This window comes from Globicephala melas, chromosome 6, assembly GCF_963455315.2.
Source record: "Globicephala melas chromosome 6, mGloMel1.2, whole genome shotgun sequence".
NCBI lineage: Eukaryota > Metazoa > Chordata > Mammalia > Artiodactyla > Delphinidae > Globicephala > Globicephala melas.
In genome coordinates, this window is record NC_083319.1 from 79,209,432 (window position 1) to 79,227,623 (window position 18,192).

The window sequence follows — 18,192 nt, forward strand, 5'->3', positions numbered from 1 at the left end:
GTGATCTATCCCAGTGAATGTTCCCTGTGCACCTGAGAAGAAAGTGTAATCTGCTGTTTTCGGATGGAATGTCCTATATATATCAATTAAATCTATCTGCTCTATTGTATCATTTAAAGCTTGTGTATCCTTATTAATTTTCTGTATGGATGATCTGTCCATTGGTGTAAGTGAGGTGTTTAAGTCCCCCACTATTATTGTGTTACTGTCGATTTCCTCTTTTAGAGCTGTTAGCAGTTGCCTTATGTATTGAGGGGCTCCTATGTTGGGTGCATATATATTTATAATTGTTATATCTTCTTCTTGGATTGATCCCTTGAACATTATGTAGTGTCCTCCCTTGTCTCTTATAACATTCTTTATTTAAAGTCTATTTTATCTGACATGAGTACTGCCACTCCAGCTTTCTTTTGATTTCCACTTGCATGGAATATCTTTTTCCTTCCCCTCACTTTCAGTCTTTATGTGTCCCTAGGTCTGAAGTGGGTCTCTTGTAGACAGCATATATATGGGTCTTGTTTTTGTATCCACTCAGGGAGCCTGTGTCTTTTGGTTGGAGCATTTAATCCATTCATGTTTAAGGTAATTATCGACATGTATATTCCTATTACCATTTTCTTAATTGTTTTGGGTTTGTTTTTGTAGGTCCTTTTCTTCTCTTGTGTTTCCCACTTAGAGAAGTTCCTTTAGCATTTGCTGTAGAACTGGTTTGGTGGTGTTGAATTCTCTTAGCTTTTACTTGTCTGTAAAGCTTTTGATTTCTCCCTTGAATCTAAATGAGATCCTTGCTGGGTAGAGTAATCTTGGTTGTAGGTTTTTCTCCTTCATCACTTTAAATATGTCCTGCCACTCCCTTCTGGCTTGCAGAGTTCCTGCTGAAAGATCAGCTGTTAACCGTATGGGGATTCCCTTATGTGTTATTTGTTGTTTTTCCCTTGCTGCTTTTAATATTTGTTCTTTTTATTTAATTTTTTGATAGTTTGGTTAATATGTGTCTTGGTGTGTTTCTCCTTGGATTTATCCTATATGGGACTCTCTGTGCTTTTTGGACTTGATTAACTATTTCCTTCCCCATATTAGGGAAGTTTTCAACTATAATCTCTTCAAATATTTTCTCGGGTCCTCTCTCTCTCTCTACTCCTTCTAGGACCCCTATAATGTGAATGTTGTTGCGTTTAATCTTGTCCTAAAGGTCTCGTAGCTGTCTTCATTTCTTTTCATTCTTTTTCTTTATTCTGTTTTGCAGCAGTGAATTCCACCATTCTGTCTTCCAGGTCACTTATCCGTTTTTCTGCCTCAGTTATTCTGCTATTGATTCCTTCTAGTGTAATTTTCATTTCAGTTATTGTATTGTCTATCTCTGTTTGTTTGTTGTTTAATTTTTCTAGATCTTTGTTAAATATTTCTTGCATCTTCTCAATCTTTGCCTCCATTCCTTTTCCGAGGTCCTGGATCATCTTCACTATCATTATTCTGAATTATTTTTCTGGAAGATTGCCTATCTCCACTTCATTTAGTTGTTTTTCTGTGGTTTTATCTTGTTCCTTCATCTGGTACATAGACCTCTGCCTTTTCATCTTCTCTATCTTTCTGTGAATGTGTTTTTTTTCCACATGCTGCAGGATTGTAGTTCTTCTTGCTTCTGCTGTCTGCCCTCTGGTGGATGAGGTTATCTACGAGGCTTGTGCAAGTTTCCTGATGGGAGGGTCTGGTGGTGGGTAGAGCTGGGTGTTGCTCTGGTGGGCAGAGCTCAGTAAAACTTTAATCCACTTGTCTGCTGATGAGTGGGGCTGGGTTCCCTCCCTGTTGCTTGTTTGGCCTGAGGCTACCCAACACTGGAGCCTACCCAGGCTCTTTGGTGGGGCTAATGGCAGACTCTTGGAGGGCTCATGCCAAGGAGTACTTCCTAGAACTTTTGTTACCAGTGTCCTTGTCTTCATGGTGAGACACAGGCACCCCCCGCCTCTGCAGGAGACCCTCCAACACTAGCAGGTAGGTCTGGTTCAGTCTCCTTTGGGGTCACTGCTCCTTCTCCTGGGTCCTGATGTACACACTACTTTGTGTGTGTCCTCCAGGAGTGGAGTCTCTGTTCCCCCATGTCCTGTCGAAGTCCTACAATCAAATCCTGCTAGCCTTCAAAGTCTGATTCTCTAGGAATTCCTCCTCCCATTGCTGGACCCCCAGGTTCGGAAGCCTGATGTGGGGCTCAGAACCTTTACTCCAGTGGGTGGACTTTTGTGGTGTAAGTGTTCTCCAGTTTGTGAGTCACCCACCCAGCAGTTATGGGATTTGATTTTATTTTGATTGCGCCCCTCCTACCATCTCATTGTGGCTTCTCCTTTGTCTTTGGATGTGCGGTATCCTTTTTGGTGAGTTCCAGTGTCTTCCTGTCGATGACTGTTCAGCAATTAGTTGTGATTCTGGTGCTATCGCAAGAGGAAGTGAGAGCACGTCCTTCTACTCTGCCATCTTGAACCAATCTTCCCTCCAGTAAATATTTTGAACTGATTTATGATAAAACTGCTCATTTCATCTTTTTATACATCATGCAATGTCTTCACAATCAGATTGTGAGATCTCTGATTTTAGAAAGGGATTTGTATATCTTCAACTAGCAAAGGTTTGCCCACAAAAGTCACTCAGAAAAATAGTTGATATCTGGCATCTGGCTTGGAATACATCCTGCTACATTAAAATGGTACTCTTGCATTGTAGCATATTTTACAGTGTTTAATCCACATCTCTTCTAACATATTTTGATAGATTTATTGAGATATAATTGATACATAATAAACTGCATATATTTAAAATGCACAATTTAATAATTTTTAACATATATATATATATATATATATATACCCACACACACACACATACTACCATGAGTCTATCATCACAACCAAGACAAAGAACATATCTGTCATCTCCCTAATTCTCTCCTGTCCTTGTGAAGTCTCTCCCTCTACCCTCCACTGCAGATGTTACTGGCTGAATTGTGGTCCCTTCCTCAAATTCATACGTTGAAGCCCTAACCTGCAGTACCACAGAACATAACTCTACTTGGAGATTGGGCCTTCAAAGAGATGATTAAGTTACAATGAGTCCATTAAGGTGGGCCCAAATCCAACCTGACTGGTGACCTTACAACAAGTGGAAATTTGGACACAGAAGGAGACAGCAAGGCCACGTGTACACAGACGAAAGACCATGTGAGGACAGAAGGAGAAGCAGCCTTTTGCAAGCCAAAGTGAGAGGCTTCAGAATAAAATGAATACTTCAGACAACTTGACCTAGACTTCTAGCCTCTAGAATGCTGAAAAAATAAATTTATGTTGTTTAAACCACCCAGTCTGTGGTACTTTCTTAGGGCAACCCTAGCAAACTAATGTACAAGGCAACAACTACCTAGCTTTCTGTCACTATAGATTAGGTAGAATTTTCTAGAATTCTATAGAAATGTACTCTTTTGGGTCTGGTTTTTTTTCACTCTACATTACTTCTTTGAGATACATCCATGTCGTTGCTGTATCAATACATTCCTTTTCACTCCTGAGTAATAGTCCATTGAGTGGATATACCACAGTTTATTCATCCATTCACATATTGCTGGACATTTGTATTGTTTTCTGGTTGAGAATACTATAAATAAAGCTTCTGTGGATATTTATTTACAAGTCTTTTCATGGATATATATATATATATTTTTTTTTTTAATCTTGTGTAAATATCTAGGACCAGAAAGGCTGTGTCATATGATAGGTGTATATTTAGCTTTTTAAGAAACTGCCAAACTGTTTTCCAAAACTATGTACCATTTTACATTCCCACCAGCAGTCGTTGAGAGTTCCAGTTGCTCCATATTCTTGCCAAAAATTGGTATTGTCAATCTTTAAAAATTTTAGACTTCCTATTAGATATATAATAGCATGTCACTGTGTTTTTTTTAATCTGCATTATATTAAGACAGAGGCATTGAGCAACTTCTCATGTGCTTATTTGCCAAAAGTATATCTTCTTGGGTGAAGTGTCTATTCAATTTTCCTGCATTTTGTATTGGACTGTTTGCTTTCTTTTTACTGAGCTTTGAGATCTCTTTTTATATTCTGAATACAAGTCTTTTATCAAATAGGTGATTTGCAAATGTTTTCTCCCAGTCTGTGGCTTACCTTTTCATTCTCAGTGTCTGTCATAGAGCAGAAAATTGTAACTTCAGTTATGTCAGTTTATCAACCTATTCTTTTATGGACCATGCTTTTGGTGTTGCATCTGTGAAATCTCTGCCTAACCTCAGGGCAAAAAAATTTTCTCTGATGTTCTTCCAGAACTTTTATAATTTTCAGATTTAAATTTAGATATGAATTCATTTTGTGTTAATATTAGTCTATGACTTTTTTTTGCTTTTATAGCAAAAAAAAGGTAATAATGCTGTCTTAAATGTTCTGCCACCACCATTACCTGTTTCCATACCCATTCTACCTCTTTCCTCTGTCTTCACATCCTTTTATCCAAGCTTTCGATCCTATCCGCTTCTAAGTCATCATGTTTCTTGCTGTACCAACAATACTAACATGGTTTAAACCCTTTCCTGGTTCCTTTCCTTCACATATATGCAAGCTCAAGTCCCTCCTATTAAAAATAAAAGGTAAAATAATACTTTGTTGAACCTACATAGTTTTCTAACAACTTAACAATAACTTGCCTTAATTCTTTCCCTACCTGTATAACCCTCCTTAATCTTCTATATTATCTCCTTTCTTTCTGTTACTTGAAACATGTTTTCCCCATATTTTCTCTTCTAATTGTACTGTTGATCATACACAAAATCAGGGATTCTCCTGCCATCTTTAAAACAATAATTCTCCTATGTATGGTCCAGACTATTATAACCAGACCTACATAGTTAACTTCCTACTGTATATTTCCAGTAGGAATGTCAATTGCAGTATATGTCAAATTTAACTCATTCTTCTTTAACCCAAACATGTGACTCATTCTGTATTTCCTGAGCTTGTAGATGGCTTAGCACTCACCCTCTCACCTAAATCAGAAACCTATGATTCATCTTTAACCTCTCCTCCACTCCATGAAAAAACAATAGAGATCTTTCAATATTCTCTTACTTGTGTCTCCAATTCACATTTCCTCTCTATATTCCCTGTTCCAAACTCATTACATCTCATCTGAAGTTTCGGAACAGACTTCAAATGGTCCCACAGACTCTGGTCCTTACTCTCTGCAAATCCAACTTTCATACTGATGCTCAGGTAAACTTTCTGAAAGACAAATCTGTTCATAGGAACCATGTGTAAAAGCATGCATACCCACCACCTGTAAGCAAAATTGCACCCATTCTCATTCAGCAAAATATGGCTTTCATGATCTGAGTACCTTATATTTGCCAGTCATTCTCTTAAATTGTTTCAATTACAATAACTCCTCTACAGGAAATCTAAGATCCAACTATAACTAACTTCTTAGACTTTCCTGAATGTGGCATTTTAATATACTGCCAGACCTTAATCCATGATATGTACATGTTCCTGAAAAGGGTAGCACATGCTTTCTTTTGCACAGAGCTTACTATGACTCAGTAAAGCCTAGATGAGTATTCCTGTTTTCCCTAAGCATGTACTTCCATAGTAGCCCTTAACACATGGTATCATAACTATATTTTGACCTATTTTTCCCCACCTCTACACTTGAGGGTACAAGCCAGTTCATATTTTTGTTTACATGCTCAGTACCTAGGGCAATCTTTGGCACACAGAAGGCTCTCGCCATGTTTGTTAAATGAATGATCAGTTTTTCTTTTTTCCTGGAGAGTCTTGTTCAAGTAGAGATCACCTGCAATCAAAGGTATAAAAATTTCCGTTTTTCTTTAAGGAAATAGGCATTGGGTATGTTCTAAAACTTTTGATTGAAACTAGAAAATACCTCCTGAATCAGGTATGACAAAAGGTAGTTTGATTGTGAATACAGTAAACATTCATCCCCTTGAGGTTAGGTGTTCACTCATAAACTCAAAAGGCAGTAACAGTATCCAAACCCAGAAAATGTTCCTACTAATCTGAAAAGGTAAAATGTGTTCTGTTTGCAAAGAAAATAAATGCTGCTTTTGCTATTTTGCTTCCTGTCCTTTATAATTATAGAAGTAAAACCTGAGGATTTAAGATGTAATTTTTTTTTAGTTAATAAATGTTTTAACTTGATGGTTAATGTTTGGACATAACTTAAAATTTAGAATAATAGATATAAACTTATGAAAATATTTTATATGACATAAATCATTAATATGATATTCTCAAAGTACTTTGTGAAAGCCTATTAAGAACGATGGCCCCTAATTTTTAGGTAAGAAAATATAGAGAAAATTTAAAGGAAATTAAAATAATCATAAATCTTAAGCTGCCTTATTTCTCATTTTTATCTTAATGCTCAATAGTAAAGATCCTTGTCATCATAAAATTGTCAGGACAAAATGAAACATTGAGTCCATGACTGATAAAAAGTGAGAATTCATATACTAAAGCCATCTTCCATTTCAATTACTGTCCTGAAGCCAGCAAGCAGTACTCACCAGAATGACCTGTGAAAACATAAAAACCAGGGTACAAATCTGGATTTCACTGCTTGCTAGTTATGTGATTCCTGTCAGATCATTAACCTCTGACTCTCTATAAACTCACTTGTAAAGGGCAAAAATAGCAAGGCCTATTTAGCTAAAGAATTTAATGAAATGTGTGTCAATCAATACAGGCCGGGCTATGCTATGGCCAATTAACAACTCCAAAATCTTCGTGGCTTAAAACCACAAACTTGTTTCCCTGCTCATACTTCAGGTATGGTTGGGGAGCTGCCCATTCTGCTTCACGTCACCCTCTCTCCAGGACCCAGGTTCATATATCCACCTGGAATTCTGCCAGTCTACCAAGGAAGGAAACAGAAGCCTGGCAAGTTGCATATTGACTTTTAAAGCTTTGACTCAGAAGTAGCACAAGTCACTTCTGCTCATATTTCACTGATCATATTTCAAGAGAACAGGGAAGTATAACCCTCTCACGTGCTACAGGGGATACTTAGAAATTCGTATTTTATATCAATATTTTATATTCACACTTAATATTAAAACACATAGCATTTTGATAAGTTCAGTGATCCTGGATAGTTCATAATAGTTAATAGCTTGCTGTACTGAGAGCTTACTCTGCTCAGGGCACTCTGGTAAGGGCTTTGTTCCTGTCATCTCACTGAATTCTCATATGGGTCTATAAGACAAGGACCCTGCTCTATCAGCCATTGCTACTTGCCTTACCAATATCCATTCTCTGGATTTTTTTATGATTCACAGAGCTGAGATTTCATTTGGGATAACAGTGTATAAAGCTTACATTATCCTTATAACCATTTGGAGCCAAGTGAAAATATTCAGGCTAAGCTATGGTATGTGGAATTCCCTGAATATAGCATCCCTTGAAAAAACTATAAATAAATAAGGCAAAGCCATTCACTCTCCCCTCATCTATCTACAGAAGGCAGAAATAATGTCAAGTGATACAGTGGTCATTTGGGGACAGTGAGGTAAACAGCATGGGGGTAGGAAGATAATCATGGAAATGTTGGCTATGACATCACTGTTGATGATGCTGATCTGATGCCAGCAGCCACTTACCTCAGCCTTCCTGCTATGTGAGCTAAATAAATAAGCTTCCTCTTCTTTGAGCTTCTAAAGTTTTCTATTTTCATCTGAATCATTTCTAATGGATGCAATGTATATCCCCATGGATTATTAACAGAACAAAACTAGTCAAAGAGAAGTTACATATACTGGCCAAAATAACAAGACCAATTAGTGCCACATCTATAACGGCCTGACTCTAAAACCAGGTGATCGACAATGGACTATCCAATCGATTATAACAACTGTGATTCAAACCCCACATATCTGACATTTCAACAGATATGTTATAACCAAGTTATTAATAAAATTTAAGTATCATTAAGGAACTGAGAAATGCTCAATATTAATAAAATAGAGTTCACATAAAATACATGCTTCAGTTAAGTATATCCAAGTTATCTTATTGATATAACTTTGACAGTATGATTTCATTGTATAAATACAGTTTTCAATGAAAGATTAAAAATATAAGTGAATATAGGGTAACCAGTACCTATATTAGGCCTCAGTTCCTTCACATACGAATTGTAGTAGTTGATTAGATAATATGTATTACTTTCTAGTCTGTGTAATCTATGATTTTATTGTGGTGATGAAAGCAGATAAGTTTTAGAAACCTAACCATTCTTTGTGTACCATCCCTATAAAACAAATAGTAATTATGTGTTTTAATATCTTTCTTCTACAGGGGTGCAAACCTCATGAAAGCATGGTCATGTTTGCCTTTGTCATCCTATGCTTCTAGCATTTAATAGAGGACCTGCTCAAAATATATTAATTGATGGGTAAAATGTTAAATATTGTTCTGCCTGAAAACAGGGTTGGATAGATAAGAAAATAATAGCTTTGAACTAATCACAGCAATTTGTATTGATTCTTTGATTTGGAACCAGTGTGAATGTTACAAATAAGCAGATCTAGGCTTAACTAAATAAAACTTTCCTCACCACTTACAGCTGTTTTTTGATTACTGATCTTGTGATCTCATGATCTTGTGAGTTCTCAGTCTCAGAATATAATAAAAATAATAAATACTAACCTTGAAAAAGAGACATTTTTCTGAACTAAGTGAGGGTAGTCTATTTGGTAATATTCCATTGATAATAAATAGATTCTAAAATTTGAGTGGTTTAACAAAATTAAAATTATTTGCTCATGTAACAATCGTGTGTATTCTCTTCAGTAGGGTGGCCTTTCTTGCTGAAATAATTCAGGGATCCAGCTTCCTTACATCTCTGGCTATACCATCTCCTTGGCCCCATCTCCAATTGGATCCAGTTGGCAGAGGAGAAAAACTATGAGAGAGAGTTCATCACACTGTTTTATGGTCCAGGCAGGAAGCAGATTCAGATTACCAGCACTCAGACTCACTGATGAGAACTTACGTACACGGCTACACCTAACAGCAAAGGAGACTGGGAAATATACACTAACTGTCTCTCCAAATAAGGGAATAAAGAAAGCAAAGACAATTGATCTTTGCTAATCTTGCATTACAATTCTATAATCTGCAATTCTCTTATACATAGATTCAATGGAAGGATATGCATTTACTCTGGTCTTTCAAATGCTGCCAGTCCATCTCCAAAAATGAGCTATTTTCCCTTCCTGACATTAAGGTTTGAGGAAATAAAGTGTATCTACCCTCAGAATTTCAGTGTTGCAACCGCCAACAATATTCTTAAAGCTACGTGGGTCACATGTTCTTTTTTACCTTAGAGAGGTCATCAGTAGAAGATTCTGTGATGCTAATTCAATCTCAGCCTCTGTACTAATTCACATTATTTTCATTATGAGTTCTATTCAGCATAGAGACTAGATAAGCATAGAAAACACAGAATAGGAAAGACATTTAGATTGACTGTAATGAGCTAGTGGTTTTATAGTCTTAATATTATCTTCAAATACCAAATGGAACTTTCAGTAATGGGCACTGGCCACTGTCGGGTTTTATGATCATTTCACATTTGTTCAAAAGTCAACTGAAATAATTGCCTTGGTTAAAATAATTGAAGGCCATCTGTAAACTGATTTATGTCATGTGTATATATCCTCTCTATAAACAAGCACCTGTAAAGAATTTTAGAATCTTTTCTTGCATTTAAGGGAAAATAAAAAGCAAACAAATAATAAAAATGAAGGGGCAGAACGGTGTGAAGTATTGTTACATTATTTTTGATTTGCTCCTAAAACTTAGAATGTTAAGTTCTAAAGCTTATTTTATAAACTTTCACATACAGGTCCTTACCCAGGCTTTTTGATTTTTTAACAATTTTTTACCCAATTAAACTTTACTTCTCAAAAATCAGGATCATGTCTCTCTGTTTCAAAATTATTTCCCCTATACCTATGCACTGAGTGCATTTTAGACACTCGATAACTTATATTAAATGTTGAATATGTATAAAATTTGATTTCAAATATTAGATTCACCCTGACACACACACAAACACACACATACACACACACACACACACACATATAACCCCTACTTCTCACAAGTCTTTTTTTTTGTGTAATTAAGAACAAGAATAGCTCAAATTTCAATTATTTATGTTATTTCTTCAAACCTGTATTTTTGCAGGGTTCTTTCACAACATCAATGTCATTATTGGATCTTAAATAAAAGTAACAAGGTTTGTAGACACATAAAAACTATTTTTATCATAGAATATTATTAATATGTTTTAAAGGGAGGAAAAATATCCACAGGGCTAAGAATATCCTCTAAAGGAAACTGCATTTAGCAACCATATGTTTTCCTTGACACAAGAGCTAGTATTATTTTATAACCTACAAAGTACATAAAATTATTTTATGTGAAAACTAACCTATAAAAATATTAAAAAACTCAACCACTAATTTATTTGAACTGCTATAAATAAATAATTATACGACTCTAATGAAGAACTTTTGCATTATAATTATGTGGTTTATCCAAAATGTTTTCCATTTCTAATATTTTAATATTCCATTACACGCATATTTTAATACATACACACAAAAACAGCATAGATAGTCTCCTTCGCTTTTCACTCTCATTGCCTTACTTATCACCATCACCCCTGTCACCACCTCTACATACCCTCAAAAATAATTTTACAGAAAAGGTAAATCAGAATCTGACTTATCAAGGATATAATCCTGACCACTCATATGACAAGACATACTATATTTTGAACAGCTTGAAATCATTTTCAGCAGGTTTGGGACAATGACCCTTCTAAATTCTGACTCCCTGAGGAAGTTGTCACATGAAAATATTTAAGGTAAGGAATATCTGTGAGATTATGCCAAATATCTTCTCTAATGATTAAGAGTACATTTCTTTTATTATCCAAATATTCTTCAATCGAATTTAAATAATCCTCTTGGAAACCTTTTGGAACAATAAGACCCAGTCTGAGTCAGACATCACTTTACAGCAAATTGCATGCCCATTACTCATTCATTATCTTTTACTTTTTTGAAAGCCAACTTACGGTTATTCACTACTCACTATTATTATTGAGGACTAGATAAAATAAAAGATGAGTTTGCTTTGACAATTCCATTATTGGTACAGTTGTTATAAGGAAACACAAGTGTGCCTCTAAGATACTTGCTAATGACTGAAAAATGGCAATGAAAAAATAATGTGAATCACTTCTCATTGTTACCTGCACTTTGGTAGACTATGGGTCAAACTACGGTCTGGAAACAAAACTTCAAAATGTCATAGAGAAGAGGCAGTGTGGTAGGCAGAAGTCTGATGTCCCCCCAGATTCTGATCCCCTGGCTAGTCAATCAAATAGTAAACTGGGAAGGGATTTTGTAGATGAGATTAAGGTGACTAATCAGTTGACCTTTAAGTAAGATTATCCTAGATTTTCTGGTGTGTTAGTATAATCACATGAACCCTCAGTTGCAGAAGAAGAAGGCTAAAGAGGCAGTTAGAGACAGCAGAAGAACAAGGTAGGAGGTAAAGATAGATATTTGATTCCCTGCATTTATTGGCTTTGAGGAGGACCATGAGCCAGGCCAGCAGTCCCCGGAAGCTGAGATCAGCAAGGAAACTGCGACTTCAGTCCTATAACCACATGCATCTGAATTCTGTCAACAACCTGAATGAGCTTGGAAAGAAGATTCTCCTATAGAGCCTCCCGATAGGAATGTACTCCTGCTGAAATCTTGAATTTGACCTTGAAGAAATCTAAGAAAAGAACCAACTGAGTCATTTTGTGTCCTGGCCCAAAGAAACTTGAGATAATGGATTTATTTTAAACCACTAATTTTGTGGTAATTTGTTAGTGCAGCAATAAAAACCTAATACAGGCGGCTCCTCAGTAGAGAGTGAGTGAGTGTGAGTGTGAGTGTGTGTGTGTGTGTGTGTGTGTGTGCGCGCGCGTGCGTGCTGTTTACGTAGTCTCCCTAAAGCTTAGAGCAGAGACTGGCATATAGATTGCAGTGCATAAATATTTTACAAATGAAGTTTGTTAATTGTAGCAATTACATTAGAGCCTAAAAGTTAGGCAAAGTTATTCTAAGGATAGCCAGATTGTTAATATATATATATATTTTGTGTGTAATCAAACCATCTTTATGACATTTCTAAGTGAACATATTGGTACTTTTATGTTAGAATCAAGTAATACATAGCTCAGAAAAAGAAAAAAGTTAGCAAGATCATATCAGGGATGAATATTTCCAGAAGACCCAAGCTACCTTATTCTTCAGGTATTTGAAGGAGCAGGTGACATTATTTAGGCATGATAATGAAAAACAGAGTTTGTGAAAGATATTCAATTTCTCTGAAAAAAAGGTAAATGCATTAATAGGGCAAATTCTTTTAAAAAATTATAGTCGTTCACAAAATTAGAAATGTGATGAAAGAACTCAATATCTCTGTTTTCATAATTAATGTAAACTAAAGCCAGAGTCATAATCATTATTCCCACCAATTAAACATTTCAAGTGTAATGGAATCTTCTAGGCCTCTAAGAACTAAGATACTTAACACAAAGTGAGATGTGTTAGGTAAAGGATGTATGAAATGGACACACATATAGAGTTGAACCTTGAACAACATGGGTCTGAACTGCATGCGTCCACTTTTATGTGAACTTTTTTCAACAGTAAATGCTACGGTACTATACTATACCCAGTTGGTTGAATCCACAGATGGGCAACTGGGAATACTGAGGAACTGCGGACACAAAGGACCAACTATTAAACTGAATGCAGATTTTTGACTTGTGGAGGGTCAATACCCCTCACCCCCTATGTTGTTCAAGGTTCAATTGTACACGTAGGCACATGCATTCCCTGCCTTCAGAGCCAACTTATTTCATCAAGCTCCTAGGTGAAGAGCTAAAACTAACGGTTCTAATAGGGGCTAGGAGCTAACCCTCCCAGAGCCAGTGAATGATAACTTATCTACCTATGAACCTCTGGTTAGGTGAAACTGCTATATATATGCAAGGCTATCTAGTGCCCAAATAGTCTTTGGAAAGAAAATACTAGTTTGAAGAAAAGACAATACCCTCCTCTCTTAACATATGCTATTTGAGATCTAGAATGTGACCTGCTCCATCTAGCCTACGAACATTCATCCTATGAACTTAATGTCATTTGAAAAAGTCACATCTGAGAAAGGAAAGCTGAGCTGGTTCCCAAGCCCACCAGGGTGAGGAGATGGCAAACACTATTGTGGCTCTGAGGGGCACCAGCTATGTGAGCACCTCTGGAGGGTGCTTGGAAATGTAGCTCAGTCTCAGCCCGTCTCCATTAGCTGATCTCCCAGGACACTTGTAGCTGCACAAGGTTAACCACAGCACAAAGAGGGTGCCCAGAGATATCAAGCTGTAGAGAGTGACACCTATTTTAGGTCCAGTCTGGGCCTGGAGACAAATGAAATGAACTCCCCTACAAGTATTCACTGAGGGATTTTTTTTGTCTGAGTCTTTCTCTAGGATAATCTCTGTTTAGGTATACTGGGCCAGTACTTTGGGATAGGACAGCATCTAGGGAAATTAGGAGAAAAGAGGAGCTATTAGGAATTTAAACGTGCTGAAAATATTGAGAGGAAAGCAAAATGATTTTAACCAGTCAGATTATGCTTTGCTCCTGTTGACATTTTACCTATTAATTTCCATGAAAATTCTAGACTTATGGTGCAAGTGATTACTCTGATATAAAATAATGGATTGAGAATTTATGCTTTTTTATGGTACTATTCCACAAACAAAATTACCTGTTGTCTGACTTTTTTTTTTTCTTTCTTCTTCCATCCTACAATTGGACTCAAACATAAACTCCTTTTTTTTTTTAACAGTGGTTTAATGGATGGGAGATCTTACCCATCTGAAGTAAGGTCCTGGAGTGACACCCTAGCGAGTGTGGTGTATGGCAGGCAGGACATGGCAGCAATCTTCCCTCTAAACACGAAGTCTTAAAACCTAGTGATCAGGGACTTCGCTGGTGGCGCAGTGGTTAAGAATCTGCTGGCCAATGTAGGGGACACAGGTTCGAGCCCTGGTCCGGGTGAGCCACAACTACTGAGCCCACATGCCACAACTACTGAAGCCTGCGTGCCTACAGCTTGTGCTCCACAACAAGAAAAGTCACCGCAATGAGAAGCCTGCGCACCACAACGAAGAATAGCTCCCACTCACCGCAACTAGAGAAAGCCCACGCACAGCAATGAAGACCCAATGCAGCCAAAAATAAATAAATAAATAAATTTATTAAAAAGAAAGAAACGAAACCTTGTGATCATACTTCATTTTATTTCACATAGCAGCTCACTCAATGTTTGACAAAGAAAAGAAGGTTAAATGCTGAATTGCCTTCTATATATATATACTCATGGAATTAGAAAACCTGACAATAGGAGAAGGGAACCCTTATCTCCTATCTCTCAGATTCTATTATGTACTAGCCTAGGGAAAGCCAATATGGAGTATTCATGATGACTCTATCCAACTCAGTATTCATTGCAGACTTCACTAATCCATCACAATAGTTTCCTATTGAAATGGCAAGGGCATCCTTCTCAATACACAGATACCAACAGCAGTTCTTAACTGACTGCATATCTCATGTGAAATAAAAAAACATATTCATCATGGAATGTTTTATTTCTTCTTTGAGAGGTAAGGAAACCGAGGTATAAAGAGTAAATACTTTAGACCCAAATATAAAACAAGTAAGTGACTGGAATGGAATTTGAATCCAATTCTGTGTAGATCCTTAGCCTTTTACTCTGTCTACCCTACCATATTGTTTCTAGGCAAAAAGAAATTTTTAAACCTGTTAGACTATTTCATAATGTGTTCCAACAGAGAACAATCTCTGGTTTCAGAAATAATTGGTTCATCCATTATCTTTGCAACCTATTATTTCTGTGAGCTGAACATGGTTACTTAGGCTCTCTGCATTCAGTTTCTTCATATGTAGAACAGGATAATCACAATACCTACTTAACTGTGCTTTTATTAGGAGTAAATTAGGTAATATATGTAAAGTGCTTAGTCCAGTACCTGACACCTACGAAATGCCCTTAGAAGTTAGCATATACCATTATTATTATCACCTGCTATACTGGGTGAACGAAACCAGGAATATAATGCAATACCAAGATGGAAATTACAATTGTCCACTAGAATAATCAAATGGCATCATCTCAAAGAATAGAGCCAGTTAAGACTCATGAACATTTTTTTTTCCTCTGCGTTGGTTCCAAACATAATCTCCTACCATAGATAAGTACTCAAGGTCCATTGAAAAAGTTTGCAAAGGCGCTATACTCCTAAAAGAACTTAGAGAAATGTACAACTGAATAATGTAAAACAATGGACGATGCACATCCATTTTTGTTTGAAAAGCTGGCGAGGTTTGTTGTGGTTGTTGTTTAACAGGAATCACCACCAGCTGATAAAGAATAAAGATGGAAGTGAATTCCTTCCTCTTTTGCTTTGGGCAGTCAGGATGACTGGCAGTGCTGTGTAAATTCAAGAAAGCCTGTTGACAACGCATTGGTGAGCACCGCAGGGGAGTGGCAGCTCCGAAGAGAAAAGCAGAGGTGGTGCTGATAAATTAGAATGGGAAAATAAGCATCATGAACCCCCAAGAGTTAGGTTGTAGTCATGCAATACAAAAGCAAGAGATCAGACATTCACAGCACAGAACTCTGTACTACCATGCTGTGTTCTGCTCTTTTGAAGGAGCCTATTTTAATGACAAGGACAACACTAAAAAATACTAAAATCTCTCGAAATGCCCATCGTCTAGTGTTGAAATATAACCTTGTGGACATTAGCTACTACCATCTAAAGAAACTACAGGGGCAGATTACAAGTCATGAGGCTATCTAAGTGCCCTGGGAATTCTCTCCATTGTGAGGCTTTTTAAAAGGGGAGAATTAAGCTATATATTTTTTTCACCTTTATGCCTTTATCCTATCTTAAACTTTGAGGAAATTGCTACTGCTGTCAGTGCATAGCAATACAGACAAGTATAGGCAAAATGCAAAAGAAAGGAAAACTGTCAAGCAGCACAAAAAAGTGGTTCTTGCTTCCTAAAAAGTAACATATCAGGTCAGAACACTAAAACAACAGGGGTCATGAGTCTTGTTTTCCAGACAAGAAAAGTAAAGCCCAGAGAGGTAACGTGACTTGCCCAGTCAGTTAGCAGCAGGGCTGACACTGACTGTCCAGTGTACCCCGTTTTAAAACGTCACACCAGTGCCACATGGCAATATGCATCATATCCTTTGACTCAAGTGGGGTTGGCCAATTCTAAGATGGACCCCAAGATTCTCACCCCTGATATAATACACCCTCTCCACTCACCCTACGTACTTACAGTTATTCCATTTAACACTAGTCTAGCTGCTGCTCTGAGGGGTTTTCCAGAAGTAATTAAGGTCCCAAATCAGTTAACTGAGGGATTCTCAGTGGGTCTTACCTAACCATATGACCTAACCTTAAAAGATGCTAGACTTTCCCTAGTGAGAGAGTGTCAAAGCAGGAATTTGACACGAGGAAGTATCACAGACTGAATTGTCTCTCCCCAAAATTCATATGCTGAGACCCTAACTCCCAATATGACTGTATTTGGAGACAGTCATAAGAAGGTAATGAAGGTTAAATGAGGTTATAGTGTGGGGACTTAATGTGATATAACTAGTATCTTTTTAAGAGAAAGAGGCACCAGAGACCATTCCCCCTCTCTGCACACACACAGAAGCCACAGCAAGGAGGCAGACATCTACAAGTCAGGAAGAGAGGTTCTCACCAGAAACCAACCCAGAAAGCACTTTGATCTTGGACTTGCAGCCTCCAGAGCTATGAGAACATAAATTTCTATTGTTTAAGCCACCCAGTCTGCGGTGTTCTGTTGTGACAGCCCCAGCAGACTACTACAGAAAGATTCTACATCACATGTTTTGAAGACTGAGGGGGTCATGTGACAAGGAATATGGAACGTGGCCTCCAGCTGACAGCCATCAAGGAAACAGGAAACTCATTTCTATAACTGCAAGGAACTGAATTCTGACTCAATCATGTGAGCCTAGGAGAGAGCCTCAGAATCCAGATGAGGACACCTAGATTTCAGCCATAAAACACCTGAGCAGGAAACCCAGCCACAACATGTGTGCCCTGTAGAACTGTGAGTTAGTAAAGGAGTTTTAAGGTGCTATATTCATGGTAATGTTTTCAAAGAAAATGAATACCCCCTTCAAGATGAATTCTATTTCTTAAACAGCTTTATCAAGGTATAACTGACGTTTAAAAACTGTACATATTTAATGTGTACAGTTAGATAAGTTTGAACGTATGCATACACCCGTGAAATAGGTGTATCACCACAATCAAGGTAATAGACATATTTTATATATCTATAACTCTCCAGGAGGGAGATTCAGAGATATTTTTAGTGGGCTGCCCCAAATTTTTCCAGAGAGAAGCTACTTTTCATATTTCTCAAAGTTGTATACCTCAATGTGAGACAGGAGGTGTGGGCTGCAGGTACATTTGCTACCTGGAGTATAAAATGGATGCTGACATATTTTGCAGCCTGACATATTTTCCTCACCAGGGTCTAAGCTTCAGGGACATAAGTTATTTATTTCACAGGGATTAGACAGATCAATGTTGACAGGTACTTTTTTGCAGCTCCTAGAGTATTTTTAAATACATTTTTGATAGCTTATGGGCTTGAGAAATTAACTCAGATGGGATATTCTGATTACATTAATAAATTAGACATATAACTGCAAGTGGTGATAAAATGGGTGGGGTGTAGTGAGAGTAGGAGAGCATTGAGTTCTCTAATGTATTCAATGCCCTCAGTACCCGAGTACCAATTGATAGATAGCACAGAAAAAGTTCAATGATGATTTAATTTAAAAGTTCCCTGTGCTTTATCATTCATGTTTAATTATAGTTAGTCCATTAATTACCTTCTTGAGAAGTGAGACTGGAAAGAAAATTAAATGGTACTTTTAAAAGATAATTTTGCAAACAAATAAA